We start from the raw sequence: 22,595 nt of genomic DNA, 5'->3' as shown, positions 1-22,595 counted from the left end.
TCTGAGTCTGTTGAGATCAGAGATGACTAATCCACCTAGAGGATCCTTCAGCAATGGGAAGTAGCTGCACAAATCTGTGTAAACCAGGGGATCTTTTCCATCTCCCTGATTTACATAGTTAAGAGTTATTATGGTCTTAACTAAAAGCATAGGGGTGTATTCTGCACCATAATAAATGCTTTCTCTTTTATACTCAATGTAAACTGTTTATTCTATTTTTATTTTTGAGCATGTTTTGTCTATATGCAGAGATCAAGCATTTTATGAATATATTCAGTTTCTTGCTGGTTTTAAAGACTGTAAAATGCAGTAAATGTGAATTTACACTGCACTGGTTGAAAACTGGGAAGGAAAATAAAAAAATTGCATAATGCATTTATTCTTCAGCCAACACTGTCAGTCATCCAAGGCCATGCAGAACAAATGCACCAATCCTGTTTAGCTGAATTCATGCTGGCCTTCATGTAGTTGACTGTCTCATTTAATATCAGTATAAAATGATAACATATGGGAGTTACTGATCATGAGAATGCTAAGAATTAATTTGTACAATAGAAGGAACCTTTTCAGTGGGACATTGAGCTTGGGCAAGCTGACATGTTTAGGTGGAGTTCAAGTTCCCTCCTACTAAATCTGTTCAGCTGCCTACATCTTAATCAAATCACAGACTAAACCATTTTAGGTCTGGAGAAGTCTTTGATGTTTTCAAGAAGACCACATTGGCTTTGGATGTTGGGGAGGACCCCTTCAGTGCCCTGAGAAGGAACTGACACATTTCAAATGTAGCACAAAGAGCTGTGTCAGATCCCCTTCAAACTGCTAAGACAACACAGTGGAAGCATTGCACTTCACAGTTCCTTGGGGGAGATGCAAATGGTGTAGGGGAATAGTTATTTGTATCTTTTGGGCAGGTAAACACAAGTGCTCTGTTAATCCAGCAGTCACCTGCACAGAGCAGACTTTCAGCTGAAGATCTCTTCTAGTGAACTGTGGGACCAGACTTCTGTGCTTGCTTGTCCTCTTGGAGAACTGTTTACTCTTCTTCCAGGGAAGGGGAGAGGGGACAAGAAATCACTGTGTTACAAAGATAGGCTCATCCCTTCCGACCCACCTACTGCTTCTACCCTGCTGAACTTCTAGTGTTACAAGGAGGTCATTGTAAGTCTGTAACTTCTGAGAAGAGGAAGCACATTCTTCACATTAATAAGCAGTTTCCCACAACAAATAGCAATGGGAACTTTTGGGTTCTTCATTGGAAAGAATGATACTAATTGTTTTGCCAAAATCAAGTGGCTAATAAGAGCTCCTTCCCCACATCCCCCTTCTTTCAGGTCAGTGTGGCACATTCCAATTTGTGTTTGCTTCGAAGCACGGGAGGAATCCCACATGGAGGGGGAGGGTGGTTGTATCATGCCCGAGTGTGCAACCCAGTAAACTTTTTACTTTCTTCATATACCCCAGTGTCAGGGTAGCTGGAAGGGTTCTGGATTTCCCCCCACATGCTGAAAGAATGCAGCATTCTTTGTTTTTCCATCACAAATGAACTAAAACTCATAATCTCTGTACTGAGCAGAAGTGATTAAAATAGTGTGGAACAGATGGTTTAAAAGCTGCCAAAGACTGAATCTTTTGCTATTTTGTTTCTTGAAACAGCTACATTAATTCCTGAGTCAGCTTTGAGGGGTACCATCATAACTCCTCTGAGATGAGAGAGAGCGTGCTTGTTTCTCTTTGACTGCTAATTAATAGCAAGTAATTAATTTATTTTTTTAAATAAAAAATACATACTAAAAGCTGAGGTAACATATTTTCATGCAGGACAGAAATGGAAGTTTTTCATGGAGCTTTTAACAAGATTTTTTTCTTGGAAATTTTGCTACTTGTGTTAGGATTCATTCTGTGTTCCAGTTCTACTGGAATGAAGACACTGCAGTACTTTGAAGTGGTATTTGGTTTTGGTACTCAGGGCATGTGAGTTTCGTGATTTGAATACATTGATTTGTACACAGAAATTTCCAGACAATCTTGTGATCCAGAAACCACACATAAAGCTGTCAGTGTCAGGTGTGCATTCCCTGCTGTTCCAGGTGAACAGATACCTTCCACTGAAGGCTTAAGACCAAGGGACTTGCAAACAGCAGAGTTGTATCTTCCCCAATGCATTTTGTGAAACAGCATCTTGCTCTTTTGAGCTGCCTTTTTATTTTCATAAAGCCATAGTCTGTAGCTTAATTCTTAGAAAGACTTTTTTACTGTCAAGCCAAAGCATGTCAGCTATGAGTGAATGTGTGATGGCACAACACACCATACTGGCCTCTTCCAAGTCTTTCACTTCTGCCATGGAGCTACTCTAGCAGTTTTATGGGCTGCAAATTATGACAAGGTCTTTCACTGTTCCTAGACACCATTGGTTTACTAATGCTACTTAGAGTGATTCTTATGTAGCAGTTCTTTGCTCTCAGGTCTGGCATCTGCTTGAGGAAGATTTTTAGAGACTTATTTTGTCAATTAAGAGAAATACTTACGGGTCATATAATTTTTGTGAAACCTTATTATTTTCCTCTTGTTTTATAAACTCTGCATGAGCTGAACCATTACCATTTTGTTGACTTGATCCTAATTAAACTTAAGGTTTTCAATTAGTAATCTTCCTAGCAAGGTAACATTTACTTTTTTATATTTGATAGTGCAAAATCCCAACCTGTGTACAATACAACAGTAAGTGACTTCTAGAAAGGAGGGGTAGGAAAACCAGGCTGAATTTGTATTTTCATTTAAACATGGTTTTAATTTTGTAAAGGTTTTCAGTTTGAAATTAGAGTTTCAGAGGTATAGTAACTGTCTGATTTCTGTAGATGATGCTGTGTTTAAGCAAAGCAGTTTTGAAAAATGGAAGTCTTGCTGAATGTTTGCTGAAACTGAATTTCATGGCCACCCCCACTCACAGTGATGGGAACTGATCTCTTTGTCCCCCTCATTTTTTCCCAGTGTATCATCTCCCCAAACAGAAAAACCTTAGCTGGATGTTCTTTTCTATCTGGGCTCTTCTGTGAAGTAAAGAACCTAACCTGACTTCTGGAAGATGTAGCTAGAAATCAGGAGGCAGCCAGTTGCTCAGGTCTGGGGCCATCACCAGCAGTGCCATTGCAAGTTGGACACTTGGGCTCTGGGGAGTCTGTCCTCTGGCTCTTCTCACTGGAAGGCTTTGGCTGTTCTCTATGCTGCAGGTGTAGTTGCTAAACCTGGGCTGTTGCAGTAAATGAGACCCACTACCACTGAGTAATGTTTTACATTTTAAATATTTACTCTGTTTTGCTTAGTTTTCCTAAGAGTTTAAAGGCTTGGTACTAAATTGGTGGGGTTTTCCCTGTTTTTTTTCCTTTGAGAAATGCAGTAGTTATTGGTCAAACCTTGCTTAATGGACTTTATATCTCCTCAGTTACCAATTATTTTCCAAGGCACAGGAAGGCAAGTGAGAGGAGAGGAAGGATTTTGAAGGTTCTCTATTGAAACTTCTGGTGTTGTTTATTTTTTAAATTCTCCTAAATACTCATACTAGGAAGTGACATAATTGCATAGACTTTTAATTTCCTCAAGGCTCTGTGTGGTCTTCATCCACCTTCTCAGATGTTGTCTCCAGATGTTTAAAATCACTTCCTCCCAATTAAATATCTGCTCCAAAGTGACAAAGTGTAAGACCACATATGTCTGAAAGGCCCATGTATGTAGCAACAGTTTTTGTTAGTAGATATGAGGAAAACATTTTCCCTTGCCTGAGCTTTTAATGCACAGACAGTGAGAAATTGCTCTGCTTATTGAACTCTGTGGGGAAGACTGGGTACTGGTTTTAAGCGCACATTTAAAAATGCCTTGCATCTTCTGTGTAAGTATTTTGGATGTCTCTTGTTCAAGGTTGTCACTTGCTCTACCATCTAAGGGTTATTTGCTGTCCACTTAGAGTCTTTTTAGATCAAAAGTAGTCATGTGAGCTGATTGGTGACCTCACTGTTTAATTAGAGACAATATTAAAAAAGCCATCTATTTTCATATTATAAAAGCCTCTATTTTATTTTAATTATATTTTACTTTTATCTTATTTTTAAAACTTGGTGCAGTATGAGTGTTGTATCAACTGAGGATTAATGTAGCCAGTGTCATTCTTTGATCAATGCCTAGTAAGTTTTTTCCTGGACTGCAGGCAGGGTGGATGTATGCAAGAGAAAAGAGACCGAATAAATGGTAATAACAGTACTGTAACTGGGAAAGGAATGGAGAAAAGAATGGATTTTTTTAAAAATTTGCTTTTCAGAGGTAGAATATTGAATATTGATAATATTAGGAAAAGGTAATAAAAGATTAAAAGAAATTATCTTCTGAAAATGTCAGAGAAAAATAATGGGTTTGTGCCATGGGGGAGAAACCAATAAAAAGGAAGCAGTGGCAAAAAAAATAAATCCTGATAGAAATTAATCAATTTATGGCTAGCTTAACACTTATACGGAAAATGAGCCTTAAATAGATACAAGAGTTTGTGTGTGCATGTTTTTGAGGTACTATGCTGTTAGATAGTATCTTTCTATAGGTTGTTACTCCTTTTGTTACATCTTAGTCTGCAGGCTGCGAGCAGGTGGTGAAGGCATGATGTGCTTTGCTGTGTCAGTGCTGTGAAATTGATGTTTTTAAGGAGTTTTTTTTGGAGGGGGACAGTGAGGGAAGGCAGTGAAAAACAACCTAAATTCCATGTATGGGACAATGTTTCAGGGATGGAGCCTCCTGACTAAGCATTAAATGACAAATGTGAAATTAAATGTTTTCAGTAAATGTAACATTTGTGAAAGCAGAATCCCTGAGCAAGAATCTCTGAGTTCAAGATGCCAAATTTGGCCATGTAGGCACCAGAGCTGAGCTGTGACCAGTGTGCTCATTGTTGTGCTGCTGAACAGCTCCTGATGGTAACAAGATAACCCAGGCCTTATCACAACCCAAACCATAGCAAAAGGAGACTTAGCCAAGTGAACAGAGTTTGAAACTCAATTGTTATAGTCAGTCTTGATTGTATTTATATGTCCTTTTAAAAGAAAGATGTATATCACTCAAAGCCTTCTTAAATATATAATGTTACCTTCTTAAACAAGTTATTGAAAAACTTAGTTCTTGCCTTACTCTGTTTATTAGTGAGCTAAACATTTGTTACCCCAACTACCAGCTGTAGTCAATGTACTCTCTGTCCTAAGGAGGTGACATCATCTGCTGCAGTCACCAAAGTGGAAAGTGCAGTATTTTCAAAGGGTGTAATCTGTGGTTTTTCTGGTGCCCTGATGCAGCACTGGTTGTAGTGTAGTTGTAGTTGTGGTGTTGATGTTACTCACTGGTACTCTCATAGGTCCCATATGAACCACTGCCATTTGTGTTAAGAAACTGTAGACATTTTGAAGGTCCTTGCTATGAATAATTTTCACTGAGGCAGGAAAGCGAGTACAGGAAGACAAGGGCTGGAACAGAAGAGGTGGAACTGAGTTAACCCTGTCAGAGAACTGGGAACTGTTGTCTTGAGTCTCCCCACTGCCTTTGTCTCATCATTGTTTTTCTGCTAGTGCCTTTTTTTGAGAGAGAAGATAAAGAATTTACAGAGTTTATGGTCATGGCTCTTCCTCCTAGATTTGAGATTGTGCTCTTAAAAGTGAGTAACCTCCTATGGAAATGGACAGTGTTAACTCAGTTACATCAGCTTTTAGACTAATTACAATTTGCCACTGTGAGGTCTTGTCTGAGAGCAGTCAGAAACCCAGTTTAACTAAGGATCTCAGTTTAAGGATCATGTTTTTATGAGATTGTTCAGGACAGTGCAGTCAGTGACAGAAGGGAGCCAGCCTTGCCACAGGGGACTGAGTGCTCTGTGTCAGTGCCTGGCTCAGTGCCCCCAGAGCACAGTGACCTCCTCACCCTCTGCCTATGGGATATGCCAACAGTCAGTGTCTGCTCCCTGAAGTGAGGATGGCAGGTGAGCAGTGGATTTGCTGTTAAGCACTGCTATAATCGATTACATTAATGTGCTGAATTCCTCCCAACAGGGCTCAAGTGGCGACACAGTGACTTCTTCCCTTGTTCACCTCTCTGTTTACTGTCTTTGTAAATAAAACCAATTGTACTTGGGGTTGAGTACTGCTTTTATTTCATGAGATGCTGGGCAAAAATGCCTTCTTTTCTATGTCTCTGTCTTTCTTTCATTTATAAATGCAGAAAGCAAAGTGTGCCAGGTTGCTTGGGAGAATTTAGTCTAATTTGGAGGAAGTCCCAGTGTGGCTTCCTCCCTAAAGCACACCTCAGTCTTGGAAGCTGTTCCTTCTCCTTGCTGCTGACTCCCAGAAGGTAACAGGGGCAGCTACTCCATCTGTCCTGGTTGCTCCTCCCAAGGGCACCACTTGCTGCTCTGGTAGTTAAAAGAATGTATGGATTTTCCTTCAGATTTACAGTCCATGTTTGAGCTTACTTGCTAGCTTCCATTGCAGCTGATTGACACAGACATCTTCAGTAGTGTTCTGCACACTACAGAACTGTTCTTTTCCCCCAGGTTTTTTTCCTTACCTTTGCATTCCTCTGTCTGCAGGATGAATACCCTGAAAGAGCATTGTTGCTTAAATATCAGCTCTTTAATCTGATGTAATTATTTAGAGAATGTTTTCATGTTTTTGATGAAATAAGATCTCTCAGTCAATACTTTGTCTGAAAGCAATATAAATATTTTATCCGAATCATGTAAATTATGTTACACATTTTGGAAGGTTTGAGTTTGTTACTTGCCTTCCTGTGGCATTCTGTAGGGATTTAGACCCTTTTTTTGTATGCCCATGAATTATTCTTGCTGTTGTATAAGGCAGTGTCAAAGTCTTAAGAGTTTAGTGTACTTTTAAAGTTAAAAGTTAATAGAAAGTACTGATCATTTCTGTTATGAGGGTATTCTAATCCTCCCTGTGTCTCTGGGCAGTAGTGTAATTCCAGTGATTAGTCATAAGAAAATTACTTACATAGGACCCATACATGTTCAGTTTAGTTCATCTCTCCCTGCAGCACTGGTGGTGCTTAAAACAAAATGTTGATTTCATCAGTGGTTTGGTTTTCTTCATCTCTCATCATAAATTGACAGAATTTGCATGGTTATTTCCAGAGTACAGAAACTGCTTGCATTGGTCTTCTGCTTTTGCTTTTACATAACTCAAAATTTAAAAATACATGGGATTTTTTCCTGATTGCTCTGTTGCTTTATTTTGGAAACAGCATTCAGTAATGTAACTTAATCTGCAACAGAAAAAAGACAATGAGAAGTGTTATCATATATGACATTCCCTGGAAGCTAGTAAAAAAACTGAAGCAAGAGTAACCACATATACTCATGTACACTATCTCTTAAAGTCTTGTATGTAGAGGAGTTGCTAACAAAAATTAAGTGAAACCTTTTTGTTTTCATAGAGAACCCAAGGAAAATTCTGTTTTCCTCATGTGGAAAAATAAAATTGTGCTGTAGACTTGAAATAGTTTGCTTATAGTGTGGCAGGGTTTGCAGTCAGTGGGATGTATCTGGAATGGGAGTAGGAGCACAGAAGTGACATATTGAGAGTTATTGAGAAACTAGGGTTATCTCTCCCATCTGCCCAGTGTAAAAAAAGTGACAAACTGATTTTATCTTTGCCTCTGTCTTTCTCCCCCTTAGTCCCAGGAGCATGACAAGATTTGCAAGAGAGCTAGAAGGCATATAAGTCTTCTCAGCTTGCTGAAATAGTCATTTCCCTCTACTAAATGAGGAAGCTGTTGAGGAGTGGTATTGAAAGTTACTCATTAACTTCTTTGCTCTGGCTTTGTAAAGCTGACTTCCATTTCCCCCTTTGATATAGGAGTTTATGGCAGACCCCCATGATTCTGGTCTGATTGAAGTGAGGAGACTCAGGTCACTAAACTTGGCTCCTTCAGTAGAGATAAGAGCACCCATTAAATCCCAGAAAGAAACAGCAGATGAGAGTGCAGATAGTACTAGAATATAAACCCTAATTTTGTCAGGGCTATAAATATTAAAATCATAGGCCTTCACCCAGAAGAATGTCTTCAGAGAGGTAAAGGTGATTCAGAGCCAGAGAAAGGCAATTTGGAGAGGATATCCTATACATGAGAAAATAGAAATGGTTTTGATGAGATCTGAGGCACTGTAGAATTTTCATCTTTCCTTCTGGAAAGTCCCTGCCTCATGAAGGTTTGTCATTTCTAATACCTTGTCACAGAAATCATCTTTAAGCAAAAGCAGAATCATTTTTTCTATTAATGTTGATTTCTGTAAATATGTCTAATAATGCCTAGCCTAAAGTAAAAAGAAATGTAACTTTTGTAACTTTATTTCTCTTAACTTTAGTAAAAACAGTTTACTTTCACTCTACTAGCCTTTCTTTGTAGGTATGAAAGAATATTACATCTCCTTTAAGAAAAAAATTTAACATGAGTTTAAATTCTAAACCCCATACAGCATTTTTTCATCACCAAGTCCTCCAGGCCCAGGTAAGTGGCCTACAGAGTTACACTAAAGTGTGCTAAGCCTCACTTAAATGACCTGCCAGCACTTTTGAATTGAAAGTGTTGATTATAAAGGTGCACTAGTCAGTAAATAGTTTGAAGAGTTGACATTGGCTGTTTGGCCAAAAGTTAAAAGCTGTGGTAATGACCTGTGGTTTCTCAGTTCATGGATGTGCTGAACTGCAAATCTGTTAAAGATGCTTGTAGCAGCAGGAGATTTAGCACTTTTACAAAGTCAGACCCAATTATGCTTTCTGAAGTTGAAGTGCCCAAAATTTCATTTTCTCATCTTCTCCAGATTGTACTCTCTCATTTAAGCTGGTCTCACTGCACCTGAACTTTCACTTCAGTTTTTGAAGTTAGAGGAGATACTTGAGTGTGTGTTCTTGAAGTACTTTAGTAATTAAAAGAAATTAGGTGATTAAAATACATTTGTCTGGTTAAGCTTCCAAAGAATATGTTCATCTGTAATGTTTACTTAACAGTGGATTTAAATATGAAACAAAAAGTAAAACCACACTTATGGCCTAAGGAAACATGGGAAAATTTCCTGATTTACCGTGAAGGCTTCATTAAAAATAGCTTGCCATCAAACTTCCCATTCTAAAGCTTCTGCTGTGAAATATTTAATCATTAACACTCAATCTTTTGACTGTGGACAGTCAGCCCACCAAGGTGACAGTGGACAGAGAGACTCAACTGATGCATATTGATTAAAAAGAGGATTCCTGTCATTCACAGGGGGAGAATTCTAGACTTGATCAAGGTATCTCTTGGGACAAGATTCTGTTCTGGTGCCTGTAAATCATAAAAGCCCAACTTCTGTGAAACTTTCCACGAGATGTTGCAGGAGAGAAGAAAGAGTGTTAAATATTTTTGGATATTTTCCAGATTATGTATATTTTTGTTGCTATACTATTGCTTTATATTCTATCAGAATGTAAATTATTTAACAGATGGCTGTAGTTATTAGAAGATCATGAAGTGTGAATATTCCAAGGTGTAGACTTGCTCTTAGACTCACAGTAGGCTAGATCTATGCTAGAAGTCCTCTAGTAAAGTAGGATATGTTTATATGCATACCAGAAGTCCTCTTTTAGTGGTATCACAGAAAACTTCAATTATAAATTTGATTTCAGTGAGAGCCCAATAAGGGCAATATAAGGCACAGCCTCTTGCCAGTATGAACTGTGTCTGTGCTTGGTAGGAGCTGGCAGCAGTGCTGTCTTCTGTGGTTGTACTGCTAAATATTTCTCAGGTCTAGAAGATTTTCAGCATCCTTTAAAGAAATACATAGACCTCTTTCAGGTGAAATATACAGAAGATGGTAAAAAGAAAAACTGGTGAGTGTAGCTATTTGGTAGGAATGTGCCAGGTATATATTGGTGATCTCCAAGTGAGTGATACTTCTGTGTGGTAATAGTTTGTTTTGGTAACTTCATGTTCTACTGTGCTCAGCTTATTTAACCCACAAGCTATGATGCTTTAAAATGAAGCACAGTTCAAGAACTGTGCTTACTGGAATCCCTCTTTATCTATAGGTATGTATATGGTTATTTCTCTTGAAGGCTCTTGTGTTTTGTTCCTAACTATTGTATTTCAATATTTTATTTGAGAAGATGCAATTATGCTATCTAGATAATAAGGAAAGTTGTTAAATCTAAGTATTAGGTAGTGAAGGGTTAAAAATCTATGGTCCTAATAATGTAGAGAAATGCTGACACAAGTTCTTCAGTCCTTTTCCTGACAGAACACCCATCTTTAATTTGCTCCTCTCTTTACCCATATAACATTGTACATCTGTCCTTGAAAACAGCTCCTGCAGCATGAGCATAGCCAGTGGAGTCAATTTAGCAAAGGTTGCTGTCTGTGTCCTAGCAGTGCAGGCAGACAGCCTGGAGCTATGACTTATAATCAACTGAACAGGTATATGAATAATTACTAAAGATAGAAACCTCTGTTAATTGCTGGGTTTAATCCTGTTCTCATAAATTGCTACAGAATCACCCCCTCTAGCATTAACCATCACCCTCCTCCTAGCAGTAACATGACAAAATGATTATTTTTCTCAGATTGTAAGTAATCTAGTAGATTTGGGAACTTTTTTAATTTTAAGATTCTTGCTAGTGTTTAAGCACACCAATGCTCTCTGAGAGTCCTTGATATCCTCTTGGAAGCTTTGAGGCCTTGAAGTATTTGGAGTTGACTGAGAGCTGAGTTTGCTAGTTTCTGACAGCAAAAACTGATGTTAAGCTGTTGTTTCTCTTAAAATGATTGTCTACTGAGAGGTTTCTTAAACTCTGAGCAAAGTCACTTTCTTTGCAGACCATTCCATTTTTTCTTCAATCACTCTGATTATCACAATGGAGAAAACTATAAAGAATGCCTCTTCCCTCTAGTTCTATCCTGCTGCTAATACAGTAATCCTCAGTAAGTGGGAAAAATTAAGGGATGCTCTTAGAAATTGATTAGAGTATGAGGGAAGAGCGACAGTGACTGCATTTGGTCTTCACCAAGAGCATTTTGCCTTATTAGGCTACTTAGCAAGCTAAACTGTACTTCATCTCAGAGTCCTCTAAAAATAGCTCTGTATGGCTTTCTGGCACATTGATATAAAAAGTGTATGATGATTGTACATGGGGTTGTTTAAATACAAAGCTAGAAGCATGAGCTGGCCTCCAAATGATGAATGTCTTTGTATTCCAGAATGGAAGCTTTCCAAGACAGTGATGCATAGCCACCAATTTGTAACTTTTCTTTTAATTTGTAACTTTGGACTTTTATCTATTTGATTATTATATAACCCCTCATTTGTTTGATATGGCATCATAAAACATCTGAATGCACTTTCAGTGGTTTTCTACACTCCACAATTGATTTGAACAAAGTGGCATTTGGTGTTGCTTTCATAGAGTTTTTAATAATAAATAAGTAAAAATAAAAAAGCACTGCATCTCAACTTTCTCATTTTAATGCTCTCAGAGTTTACTCACTGAACAGAGAAAAAGTTCTGTCATGAACTTTGCTGTGTATAGGATGTAAATTGTGAGGGTAGGGAAGGACATACCTTCTCTTTACATCTTTTCTTACTGCATTTATGTCCCATTCAGGATGTTTGTATCACATTCCTTCTCACAGCTGATACCTTCCATATATTAGTGGATTGGTTTTAAAAAGTAATAATAAAAAGAATATAAGCAAATAGCCTAGATTTCCCCTCCAACCCATTTTTGGAGTAGAGGCAGCTGGGTGAAATGGGACCAAGTGGGGTCCCCCTGCAGAGGGGAAGACAGCTCCCATGGAGCCAGAAAAGCAGAGCAGCAGCTCCTCACACTGCTGTGATGGGGCTGGGGTATGAAGTGTCCACTGGATATGAAGGCTTGGAAGGAAAAGATAAAGGAAAATAGTCACTGGGATTGCCTCTTCATGGAGGGTTTATTCTTTTGAAATCTTAATGAGGAATATTCATGCAATTTATATTCCTGGAAAATAATTGTCGAGAGTCAAAACAGTTCAGTCTGGATTTACAATGCCAAGAAGTGTTCAGGTGCCTAAGCAGGGTTTCCACTTTCCAAGCTTCAGTTTCATTTACTCTTTTGCATCCCATTACTTCTACATGGCCTCACAAGTTGCTGTTCTAATAGTTTTCTATCTTCTTTCAGAGACCTGATTAAGTTGCTGTCTTCAGAACTGCCTTCTTATTCCCTTGAACAATTAATCAGGGAGAGACAAAGCTTAGCTCTAATTAACCCACAGCTTGCCAGAGGTGGGGCTTCTGCTATAAGCTCAGTAAAACCAAACATTTTTAGGGAAAATATATTCTTAACCATCTTAAAAAGCAGTAGAAAAAATGTTTTACTGAAGTGCATACTAAAACTTTCTTAGAGAGGTAGTAGTCCTCATTACATTTGAAAATCTTGCTTTATTATATCAAAGTTTTTAGTACTTTGCAGAACATATAAATGTTGAATGATTTGTATGAAATCTAAAGAATGGCTCATGAGATATTCCCCCGAAGTGGTAGAAGGCTAAAAATGTCTGAACTACATGAGGACAATCAAGCAGTTTGCAAGATGTGGAATAGAAATATTTTATCAAAATTTAGTGAAAAATCAGGATGTTTTAGAAATCCACTTGATCATGCTGAAAAAAATGGATGTTGAATGGAAAGGGCTTCAGTTAATTTTGATTTCTTTCTGATTCACCAGAGATGTCATGAGCTCCAGCCCAGGTGTCAAGAGGCACTGAAAGCCATTTGTGCCATGCTCCAGTTTACCAAGAAATTCCACTAGAAACATCCAAAAGTTAGAAAAACAATGAAGCTCCCACGTAATGAAAAGCAGATTTTAAAACATGTATTAGCATTTGTAGCAAAATAGATACATTAAAATAAGGGCAGAGCATCACAGGTGGGGTATGTTGCATCTGTGTTTAAAATTGTCTGATGAACAAGTTGGATTGTGAGGGGGCAGCTGCAGTGGTTCTGCTGTGTGTGACATAGAGCTGGGGACAATTCTGAGCTGATGCCCTCACTGCAGTGATACCTTAGGTCTGTAAAGCCTCTCTTCTGACTGCCACACTACATTACAGATGTGATTTTTCTTTTGTGTACTTTGTTCTTGATTTTGTGTGCTTTGGTTACTTTTGCTTTGCAGTTTTCCATAGAAGTATAGCTGAGAAGAGAACCAAAGATACAAACATAATGACTGGCTTCTCTGTGTATTTCTGAGTGGTTTTTTGCATTGTAATTTTATTGAGCATCTTGTTTTCTGTGCACAGTAAATACATTAAATCAAAAGAAAGAATGAAGAAAATAGATATTAGAAAACTGCAACATTATTAGATGGACTTAAGGTAGATCTCCCTTTCCAAATATTTTGGTAATTGAAGAGGTGTTCATCAGAGTGCCTAGAAGTCTATCCTGAGTCTTTGCAGAAGCTTGAAGGAATATTGTTTTGTAATGGGGTTACAAAAACCTGAGCATGTCCAGAGTCTTTAACGTTAATAGGGCATAAGGGCTTTCAGAAGATTTTGAGTGTTTTGGTCCAATTGCTGTGGGCATCCAAAACAGCATTTGGCATTTCCAGGTTCAGATCAGAGTTAACTAAATGTTAACTAAAACATCTAGTTACCAAGGGCTACCAGCAAACAGTGGTCATGGGCAGCAGGAAGAAAAGGCAGATACTGTGTTACTACCTTTTGTACCTTCCCTACCTTTGTTTCATAAAGCCTAATGCAGAAGGTGGCCAAAGGGTATGTACCTTACTCATAGAATTCTTTGCAGTGTAGTAATCTCTTACTTAAACTGGATAGGACTCAATCATGTGAAAGGGTCTTTTCTTACTGTGCTTTTAAATACTGGGTTTTTCTTCCACACCTCTTTTTGGAAGGAGTTTATTTGATTTTGTAAAAATGGGTTATGCGTGAAAGACGCGTGATGCAGAGTCAAAGGATTTTAATTTTTGTTTTTTCAAGTACATGGTTGTTTTTTTACTGGGATGCAGCCCTTAGATTTATAACAGCTTCAGCTGATTCAACCTACTGTGAAACATCAGGAAAAAACGACAAGGCCACTGATCCATGTATTCTGTGTATTTCAACTATGTAATTGTAAGCCTTCTAAAGAGTTTTTTGAAACCCTTAAATCAATAGTAAAATATATACATATCCAGGGAACTAATTCTTGGGCAAATAACCTGCTCTAGACAAATATTGTAAGGAACTACCCTGCTGTGTTCAGCAGTGCAGCAAAACTCGGATGAATAAAGATTGGCCCCTGAGATAAACCTTTAAATCTTTGGTCATAGAAAATTTGCATTGCTAAAGGATTATATTATGACTCAGTGGGCAATAACTGCTATTACAGCTACTTGAAGAGATTTTCCTTACCCATTTATGCTTTCTTTCCCTGCTCTTTTCTCAGCATACCTCTCACAATGATGTTACAGTAGAACATGATGCTGTCCCTCCTGTACAGTTTTCTTGATACTGAAGTATCCAAACGGGTGATTTGTTCTCCACCCCTCTGCAGCCTCTCCTTCTTTTGCTGTTGGTGGTCTGCATTTTTATTACAGGTGTTGATCTATTTGATTAAGTTTGTGCAATATCACCAAAGAGGAGCAAGGCAGGAGAGAAGTGAGAATTATGCCCAAAGGCTACCTCACTTGAAGCAGTTGAAGATAAGCATCATGCTGTTTGTGTTGAGCAATCAAAGGCCCCTGAACATATCAATGTGTTCACCATTAAAAATTGGTGTTCCATGGGCACGTCTGCAACTTAAGGACAGGCTTCTGACTTCTTAAAAATATGCTCTTCAGAGAGGTGTCTTGGCATGGAGAGCAAAGAGCAAAGTACCCTAAGAACATGGTTTGCTTTTGTGCCACACAGTGACTGACAGGATTGAGATTTGGGAAGTTTGTCGGTGATATTGTTGTGCATTGTCATTGTATGCTGAACAGACAGATGTTGCCTCCTACTTTGAGATAAACAGGACTTCTCTGAAAATCTTCCAACTATTCCCCTTAATCAGCTAGAGGTGGTCCAAGTAAGGGTCTCCTCTTTTCCCTCCTGTAGAACTCAAACTCCTGTCTCCCCTTCCCTGTGGGGCTGAGCTGGGACAACAGCCAGCAGCAGGCTCACCCCCAGACACTGAGATCCCTGTGGCCTCAACAGAGCCCCACAAAACACAGCCAAAGAGCCTGCTCTCCCACCCCTGCATAAAAAAGGTGCTTCCCAGTACAGACCTGCTTCTCCCAGTAGCATGTGTCTTCAGTGAGTTGTGTTAATAGTTATCATTGCCTGAGATAACCTTCCTTGTGATGTAATTTGACATACTGCTGTCAGAGGGGCTTAAACATAGTAATCTTTAAAAATGATTGGGAGTTTGCCCTAGAGAAAAAACTGTTATGATTAATTTCTACAAATGATAAACCACTCCTCCTTCAAAATACTGCATGCTATGAAGTGTGATTTAATCCATTTGACTACAGAGCCTGATGCTTCTGACAACTGTGACTCAAATGTCATCACAGAAAGTGATATTTCAAGTGGCAGGGTGGGATTAGAAACCTGCTGAAGATTTGTCAAAGGAGAAGTAAGTACATAATTTTTAGATAAGTGATTTGTCTACTCTAAACCACTTCCTCTGAAAGACAGGCAGTTTTAAAAGAGAAACTTACACTGTTACACTAGAAAGAGCAATTTAATTGCAGAGAGATACTACTTATGATGGTAGGTAGAGAAAAAAACATAGGATACTGGGGAATGTGTTTTTTATACAGAAAAAAACTAAAATTGCGTTTCACCCTCAGAAAATAACTTAATCATGGCTTGTATGAGGAAGGAGCCAGTCTCAGTATCTGGGACCTCGCAACCACCTGATATGTTCTTGTTGCTGCTTTATGTATTTTTTCAAAATAGAACAAAACATCATGATAACTTATGAATTGTGTGAAAACTCTGTAAATGCAGTAAAACCTGAAACAAGTACAGAAATGTTCATTTGATCAAGAATTCATGTAGCTTTAGAGCAATTATCAATTTCATTCACATCCACCAAGTCTGAACTGTCTGACAGTCCCCTAAAACTTGTGCTTCCTATACCTATTCTGCCAGTCTAGCAGTATAATTTACACCTCCTTAACGATCTGTCTGCTCTGAAAGGCAATGAAAAAATTGTATACGGTTCTGTACTTTTCTTCCATGTGACTGAATCTGAAATTTGACCAACAGCAATGGAAACTACATTTTCTGTAAGAGTTTGTTCCAGCAGCCCTGTGGGTCCATCTGCATCTATGAGGACCCAGCTAAAGGCTTGCCCAGGCTGTACAGACTCTGGACACTGACCCAGCACTGAGTCCTGCACCACCTGTAGCAGCTGTGTTGTTGTGAAGTGTTCCTTCAGGCACACTTGAGCAACTCTGAGACTGCACAAAGTGTGGAGGGTTTGGTTTGCAGTTCTGCTTGGTCTGATGGCCGTGGAGAGAAAGCAGTAGCCCTGTCTGACAGGCTGACCTTGAGATCCTACATCAGGAGTGGAAGTTAAGTGAGAGCACACACTCTTAGCTGTTTGCAGTGGATTCCCTGGGGAAAAAAAAAAAAAAAGAACATGAAATCTGACAATGCTTTTTTGTGGAATCATTTTTCAGAGAAGAGCTGCTCTTTGATATCTGTGATAGTTTGCTGCTCCGATCTGTCATGTTGCCAACTCTCTGCTAAGGTGTTTGGAAAGCACAGTTAAGTGACTGTAAGCATGGCAAGGGAAGCTGGGGCCATTTTTTCACTGAAAGGAATTTTGCTGGAGAGACAATGTTTTTTTTTCAAGTCCTCTTGTTTCTATTGTTTGTGTTTTGTTTGTTTCTCCTGGAACCTGCCGGCTGCTTCACTGCGAGGGGGCCGGGTGCGCCTTTAAGAGATGGAGGTGCCTTTGTGCAGGTTGTGCGGGGAAGGAAGTGGCTCTGCACCGCGGAGGGTGGCAGGAAAAGGCTGGTGCTCGGCTGGCCACAACTTAAACTGCCAGTTTTCCCTTTGAGAGGCAGCAAAGAATTCTCACATTAGCTTCCTGGGGGTTGATTGTTTGTTGCCTTTTTTTTTTCCCTTCGGCACTGTCAGTTGAAACGCTGACCACCGCAGGCACAGCTGGACATGTTTAAAACTCTTCCATGGGCAGCCCCGAGCTGGCAGTGGCGTGGGAACGGGTGTTGTCTTGGGAGCACTGTGCGGCCGGCAAAGGTGAAGACCTGAACTCGCAAACGCAGCCCAAGGCACCTGTCCGGGCCGGGCGGTCCCGCAGGTGACAGCGGATCCGGTGGCAGCCCCAGCCCCCACCCCCGCCTGCCTCAGTTTCCCCTGGCGGCGGAGAGACGGCGCCCGTCGCTCCGCCGAGCGGGAGCGCTGGGGCGCCCTGGGGCTCGCAGCCGGCGCCGCCGTTCCAGCGACCTCCCCCGCCGGCCCGCCCGGCCCTGCCCGGCCCGCCGGTACCTCCTGCCCGGCTCGGGGCGGCGGCCGGTCCGGAAGGAAACTCCCGGCCGCGGGGGCCGCCCGCCCCGGGCGCTGCTCCGCCGCCGAGGCTGCCCTGGACGCTAATTAGCATGACTAGTTTGATGGATTTAGTCAACAGCATTCAGCAAACAGGGTAGGGGGGAAGCAAGGGTACGAGATTTCCCAAATCTTAAGACTTTTCAGCCCCGGTGCCCTTAATGGTTTGTTGTGCGGGCTCGAACAAGTGTTGCTTCCAAATAATTGATCGAAGGGATTTATTTTAGTATTTTGACTGGGTGCCAGAGACAGAGGCTTTGTCCTAGCGTTTTAAGCACCACCCCTCCTTGCAAGTTTGAAATGTGAGCTGCCTGGGTGGTTTTTTTTTTCCTCCTCTCTTTCTCTCTCTTCCTTCTGGCAAAGTGGCTGTGGCTGTGTGTGTGTGTGTGTGCGTGCGTGTGCGCGTGTGTGCACGAGAATGAGAGAAGGACGTACCTCTCTGTGTAATGGGAAAGCAAGACATGGATCACTAGAGACAGAAAAGAGAACCATCAATATCAGTAACATGCAGCTGAGGTGAGATTTTTCTGAGTGTTTGATTTTCTTAAAACCCTTTCGGAAGATTTACAGCAGCCTTCTGCCATGCTGTATGCCGAAGACGTACTCCTAAGCAATGTCATAGGGATGCTTACATGTCTATCGCCGTTTTAGGTCTGTTCGCGTACGTGTGAAGTTTTAAAGCTTAACCTGATTCTCTTTATTGTCTCTAGAGGGTTGTAGCTTGAGCACAAATAGCCTGTTGGCAAGTACGGCATGAGCCCATTAGCAAGACTCCATCTGTGATTGGTTTTGCCTGGAAACCGGGAGACAAGCAATGAATAATTGATGCGTGTTGTGCAGTAGCTGGACAGGCAAAGAGGAGAGAGAGAGAGGGAGAAACAGAGCAGGGTGCCCTCAGAGGGGGAGAGCGAACAAGCTTGAAAATAGCTGCTGGCTGCCTTGTGCTGAGATGAAGGCAACCCCGGCTGTCTTTGTTCTGCACTGGCTGGTTTCTGCCTAGAAGTGTTTGCAGACATATGTGGCCTCTCTGCAGCAGCAGAGGCAGGCGCGCAGAGGAGGGGCGGCAGAGGAAGCCCGGGCTGGTGAATGGGATGTAACTCGGGGGTAAGTTGGTTCCGGGGGGGCGGCGGCCGTGCGTGCGGGAGCGGGGCCGTGTGCTGGAGCGTGTTCGCCCCAGGAGAGCCTGTGACCGTGTGCATGCCCATGTGTGCGAGCGTCTCCGTGTGTGTGTGTGTGTGTGTGTGTGTGTGTGTGTGTGTGTGTGCGGGAGCGGGTGCATTGTGGGAGCGGCGGCGCGGGGCTGGCAGCGATGGCAGCGGGCTCTGCCCTGCCCTGCCCCGCGCCCGGCCCGCCGCTGCTGCGCGGGGCTCCCACCGCCCGCAGCCTGCGGCTCAGCCCGCGGCGTTCGGCAGCACGCTTGCCGACTGCATCTGCAGTCATACCCACCAAAAGGCAACACCGATCATCAGTGGCCTTTCCTGCAACTTTAGCCTGTCTGGCACTGTCAGAACGTGACAAGCTGTTCTGCAAACAGCAGTGACAATACTGCTGCCACCATTTCATTTTTGCTGTCTTTATAAAGACCTTGGATGCAGAACTCACATCTGTGGCGAGTGCTTTCATAGAAGATCTCAAAGTAGTATTAGTATCAATGACAGTCTCGGGTTTTCCAGTTGACAAGTTTTTTGCCCCTCGTGTTGAGTAGTAACAAGTGTCTTGTTTATTCGTTTCCTGTGTAAAAAACTAAAAAGGTTACTTAATTTGCATATTATTTAAGGAGTTATGATAAAGTTTCCAACTAGTGATGCCAGACTGGAATTCGGGATGTTAGTTTTATTGTTTAGTTTAGTTAGTTGGCTTAATGCAAATAGTATTTAAAAACTGAATAAAGTAGCATATATGAATGTATGCCAAAAACAAAATGCAAAAGATCTATACAGCTTCAGTGTTTGCAATTTAGTTGTTGACAGCACGGTCTGTTGGGGGAAGAGAGGTTGCTGTTGTGGATAACAACTCTTTGAATTGGTGAAATCTCTGTGTAAGGTAAAATAGACTTTGCATAATGTGGCATCACTGATTCTGGAGCCACTAAATTCACTGTCAAAACAAATTGTGACTTCCGTCGTACAAACTGTTTGTCCTGAGTTCAGATGAGCCCATTATAAGATCCAGTTAAAAATTCCTTACTATCTGTCATCTTTTGATGAAATAAATGGTCTCTGTAGAGATCTCATGGGGTGAACTGATTAAATTGAACCCACATTTATGACAACTTACCTTAGCTCATAATACTATAGAAGACAGTGTTCATTCTGCAAATATGTAGATTTTAGAATTAAAAGTTACTGTGGAGACAGTTTCTTTCAAGAAGTTGTGTCTCAGGTTAGGCTAACCAGGTCATTAGGCTGGGGTGACCTAAGAAAAACAATTAGCATGACTGAAACACTACTTGGAAATGGAAGTACATAAAACTAAGATACAGCTAAAATTGCTTTACATTACCTAATATTTCCTGTAGTTTTTGTTCAAGTTAGAAGTTTATTACAGTTATATTGGTAATAAAGTAATTATCAGCATCTAATCATGCATAAAAGTGGAAGTGCCTCTGAGTTGAGCAGAAGCATGTCTCCATGCTGTCACCAATCTGCTTAGCAGAATTTTGTTCCTCTTTTTGCTTAGCATTTAAATCGAGATGGTGGCTAAAGTGCAATAGAACATTTGAAAAAAAGTTTGGTTTTATGTAAATTTGTTTCAGTAGAACTCAGTCAGTATTGCTCCAGTTTAAGGGAACAGAAGAATGTTACCAAAGGCTTGGTATCAATTTTATGGTCAAAGTTTGATTTAAAAAACTACTTAACATTAAGTTAACACCACCTTTACCCCTTTCTGGAGGAGCCATCAGAAAATCCCTGGGGAAATACGTCTGCAAGTGCAGAGAAATTTCACTAGTAAAGAAGTCGTCTGAATGAGCAAGGTACTGTTTCACATCAGCAATTGAAAATCATGATCATAAATGAGATTTGAAATGTAGTCATAAGCCTTTAATCTTGTGTAGATCATAGTAGAATGGGTACAAATGTCAAAGTTGTGTGTGTCAATGTCTCAGTGATCCTGGCTGAAATGTTGCTGTATTCATATTTCAGTGAAACGCATGCATTCTCTTGGTATTGCTTGTGCTGAAAGTAGCGTTTAGTCCTGGGACCCTTGTGCTGGATGAATGCTCCAGGAACATCCAAGAAAGCTTGTGCACATTGTAGTGGACAGGGACAGCTATTGGTTACAAAGCAAAGAAGCAGAGCATGCAAACCAACAAAGAGAGAAAAATAGAGGGTACTTAGGCTCAATGAATAAACAATTTGTTGTTGTAGTAACAGGTGCTGTATTAATTACAGTGAGATAGTTTAGAGAGAATAGTCTGGCAAAACAGGCTTGTTGTTGCCATAAGAGTCAGTACAGCAATTAGTTCAAGAGAGTCTCTGAATCCAATGCCCCAAGCCCCTGCAATTACAAGATGTGTAACTAAGACAAGAGAATAGTTTTTCTGTGTCACGAGGTAAGCTGAGGACAGAGAAGTTCCCACATTATCCTCAGTTGTCACTGGAACTGTTACAATGCAAGGCTGCTTTCTCATGACTATTACATCAGCAAAAGGGATATTAGTGACTAACAGTGACCAAAAATCATTAGAGTGAAGCCATGAGGAAACTGTCACTCTATGGGATGGCACAACCGTAACTTTTTTGTCTCATAACGAAAGAATACACTGTAAATTATATTTTAAAAATATCAAAGGAGCTAACCAGGGAAGGAGCTAACCAGCAGAAAACAAATAACCCCAAAACTTCATCTAGTGAAACACTGTTAAAATTATGTTTCAGAGATCTCAGTGAAGGCGCTCTGTGGTCTGGTTCCTCTCAGTTGGAGAACAGAGAGTGCCACAGGAAATACCTTCCCCTGAGACTGCTCTGGCTAGGGGAACTTCTGTTTTCTCTCGGGTGGAACAACCAGGAGAAGCTGCTCCCAGCAGACTGCCATGAAACTGCTTGCAAGCAGCTGGACAGCAAGGTTTTTGCTCAAGGAAAAAAAAAAAAAAAAACACCAAAAAACGGTAGGGAAAAGTTGCTTCCTCCCAGTGCTGCTCAGCTATTCCTGCGTTGTTGTTCAGTGCAAGTAGAGCTGGGTGATCTAACTGAAGTCTCAGAAGCCTTGCTGGGCATGTGGAGAGCTGTGCAGGTGGAGCAGATGGTTCACTACTTCTGGTACCTTGCAAGACACAGCAGAGACATATCTTGAGGGTTTAAAAAAAAAATAAAATCATGTGACAAATGACCCCACTGTGTGTCCCCTTAATTTCTTAGAGTTTGTTTTCCTTGTACTGCCTTTCTAGAGGAAACCAGAAAGTTCTGTGAAATAAACCAGTGGACCTGACATCTGTTGCACTGTAGTATGGTGTTACTGGTTGTTTCTTTGAAGTAAGCAAAACAAAAAATAAATTAATTAAAAAGAACTAAAAGTTAACACACTTAAAAGAATATATTAAGTTAATATCATTTGGCTCTTCTAACAGCAGGATAGGAACCAAAATTCCATGGGGTATACCTTCTTCTAAAATGCTGAAGCAAAACAATGTTTTGGTATATAAAACAGTTGTTTTGGAAGTAACTAAAAGCAATTTCAAGTTACTGAGCAAAGCCTTTTAAACCAGCATGCAAAATGTTGAGCTAGCCTTCGAATGAAATGGCTGTTTCACTAATTGTGAGAGGTACACCAATGTGCAGTAAAGCAAAGCAGTAATAGCTTTCAAGGCATGGGGAAGAGAGTATCCATTCATCATCAGGGAGAAAGCAGCCAGCCAGTCTGGCTTTCACTGACAATTCAGTAAGGAAACAAGAGAAACCCAGAAAGATCAGAGACAGGTTTTTTATTTCTATTTTTAATTGGAAGTTACTTGAAGAATTTTCTCCTATAAATCAAGACAAAGTATAAAGAAAAATTAGTGGCAT

At 40.5% G+C, this 22,595-nt stretch overlaps 1 protein-coding gene across 10 annotated transcripts in view; it reads left to right on the top strand.

Annotated features, from left to right (window-relative positions):
- ZMIZ1 (zinc finger MIZ-type containing 1) overlaps positions 1–22,595 on the top strand; it is a 337,415-nt gene that overhangs the window by 228,539 nt on the left and 86,281 nt on the right. Inside the window, exon 1 of one of the 10 annotated variants that reach the window (XM_059851283.1) lies at positions 17,952–18,108. The exons of the other annotated variants lie outside the window; for them this stretch is intronic. The gene's annotated coding sequence lies outside the window, so the exon portion shown is untranslated. Of the gene's footprint in view, positions 1–17,951; positions 18,109–22,595 lie in introns of those variants that run through there. 10 annotated transcript variants of the gene reach the window in all.

Source organism: Haemorhous mexicanus, chromosome 7 (assembly GCF_027477595.1).
Source record: "Haemorhous mexicanus isolate bHaeMex1 chromosome 7, bHaeMex1.pri, whole genome shotgun sequence".
NCBI classification, from domain to species: domain Eukaryota; kingdom Metazoa; phylum Chordata; class Aves; order Passeriformes; family Fringillidae; genus Haemorhous; species Haemorhous mexicanus.
The sequence above is the reverse complement of the archived record's forward strand: the minus strand, read 5'-3'. Positions and strand labels throughout refer to the sequence as shown.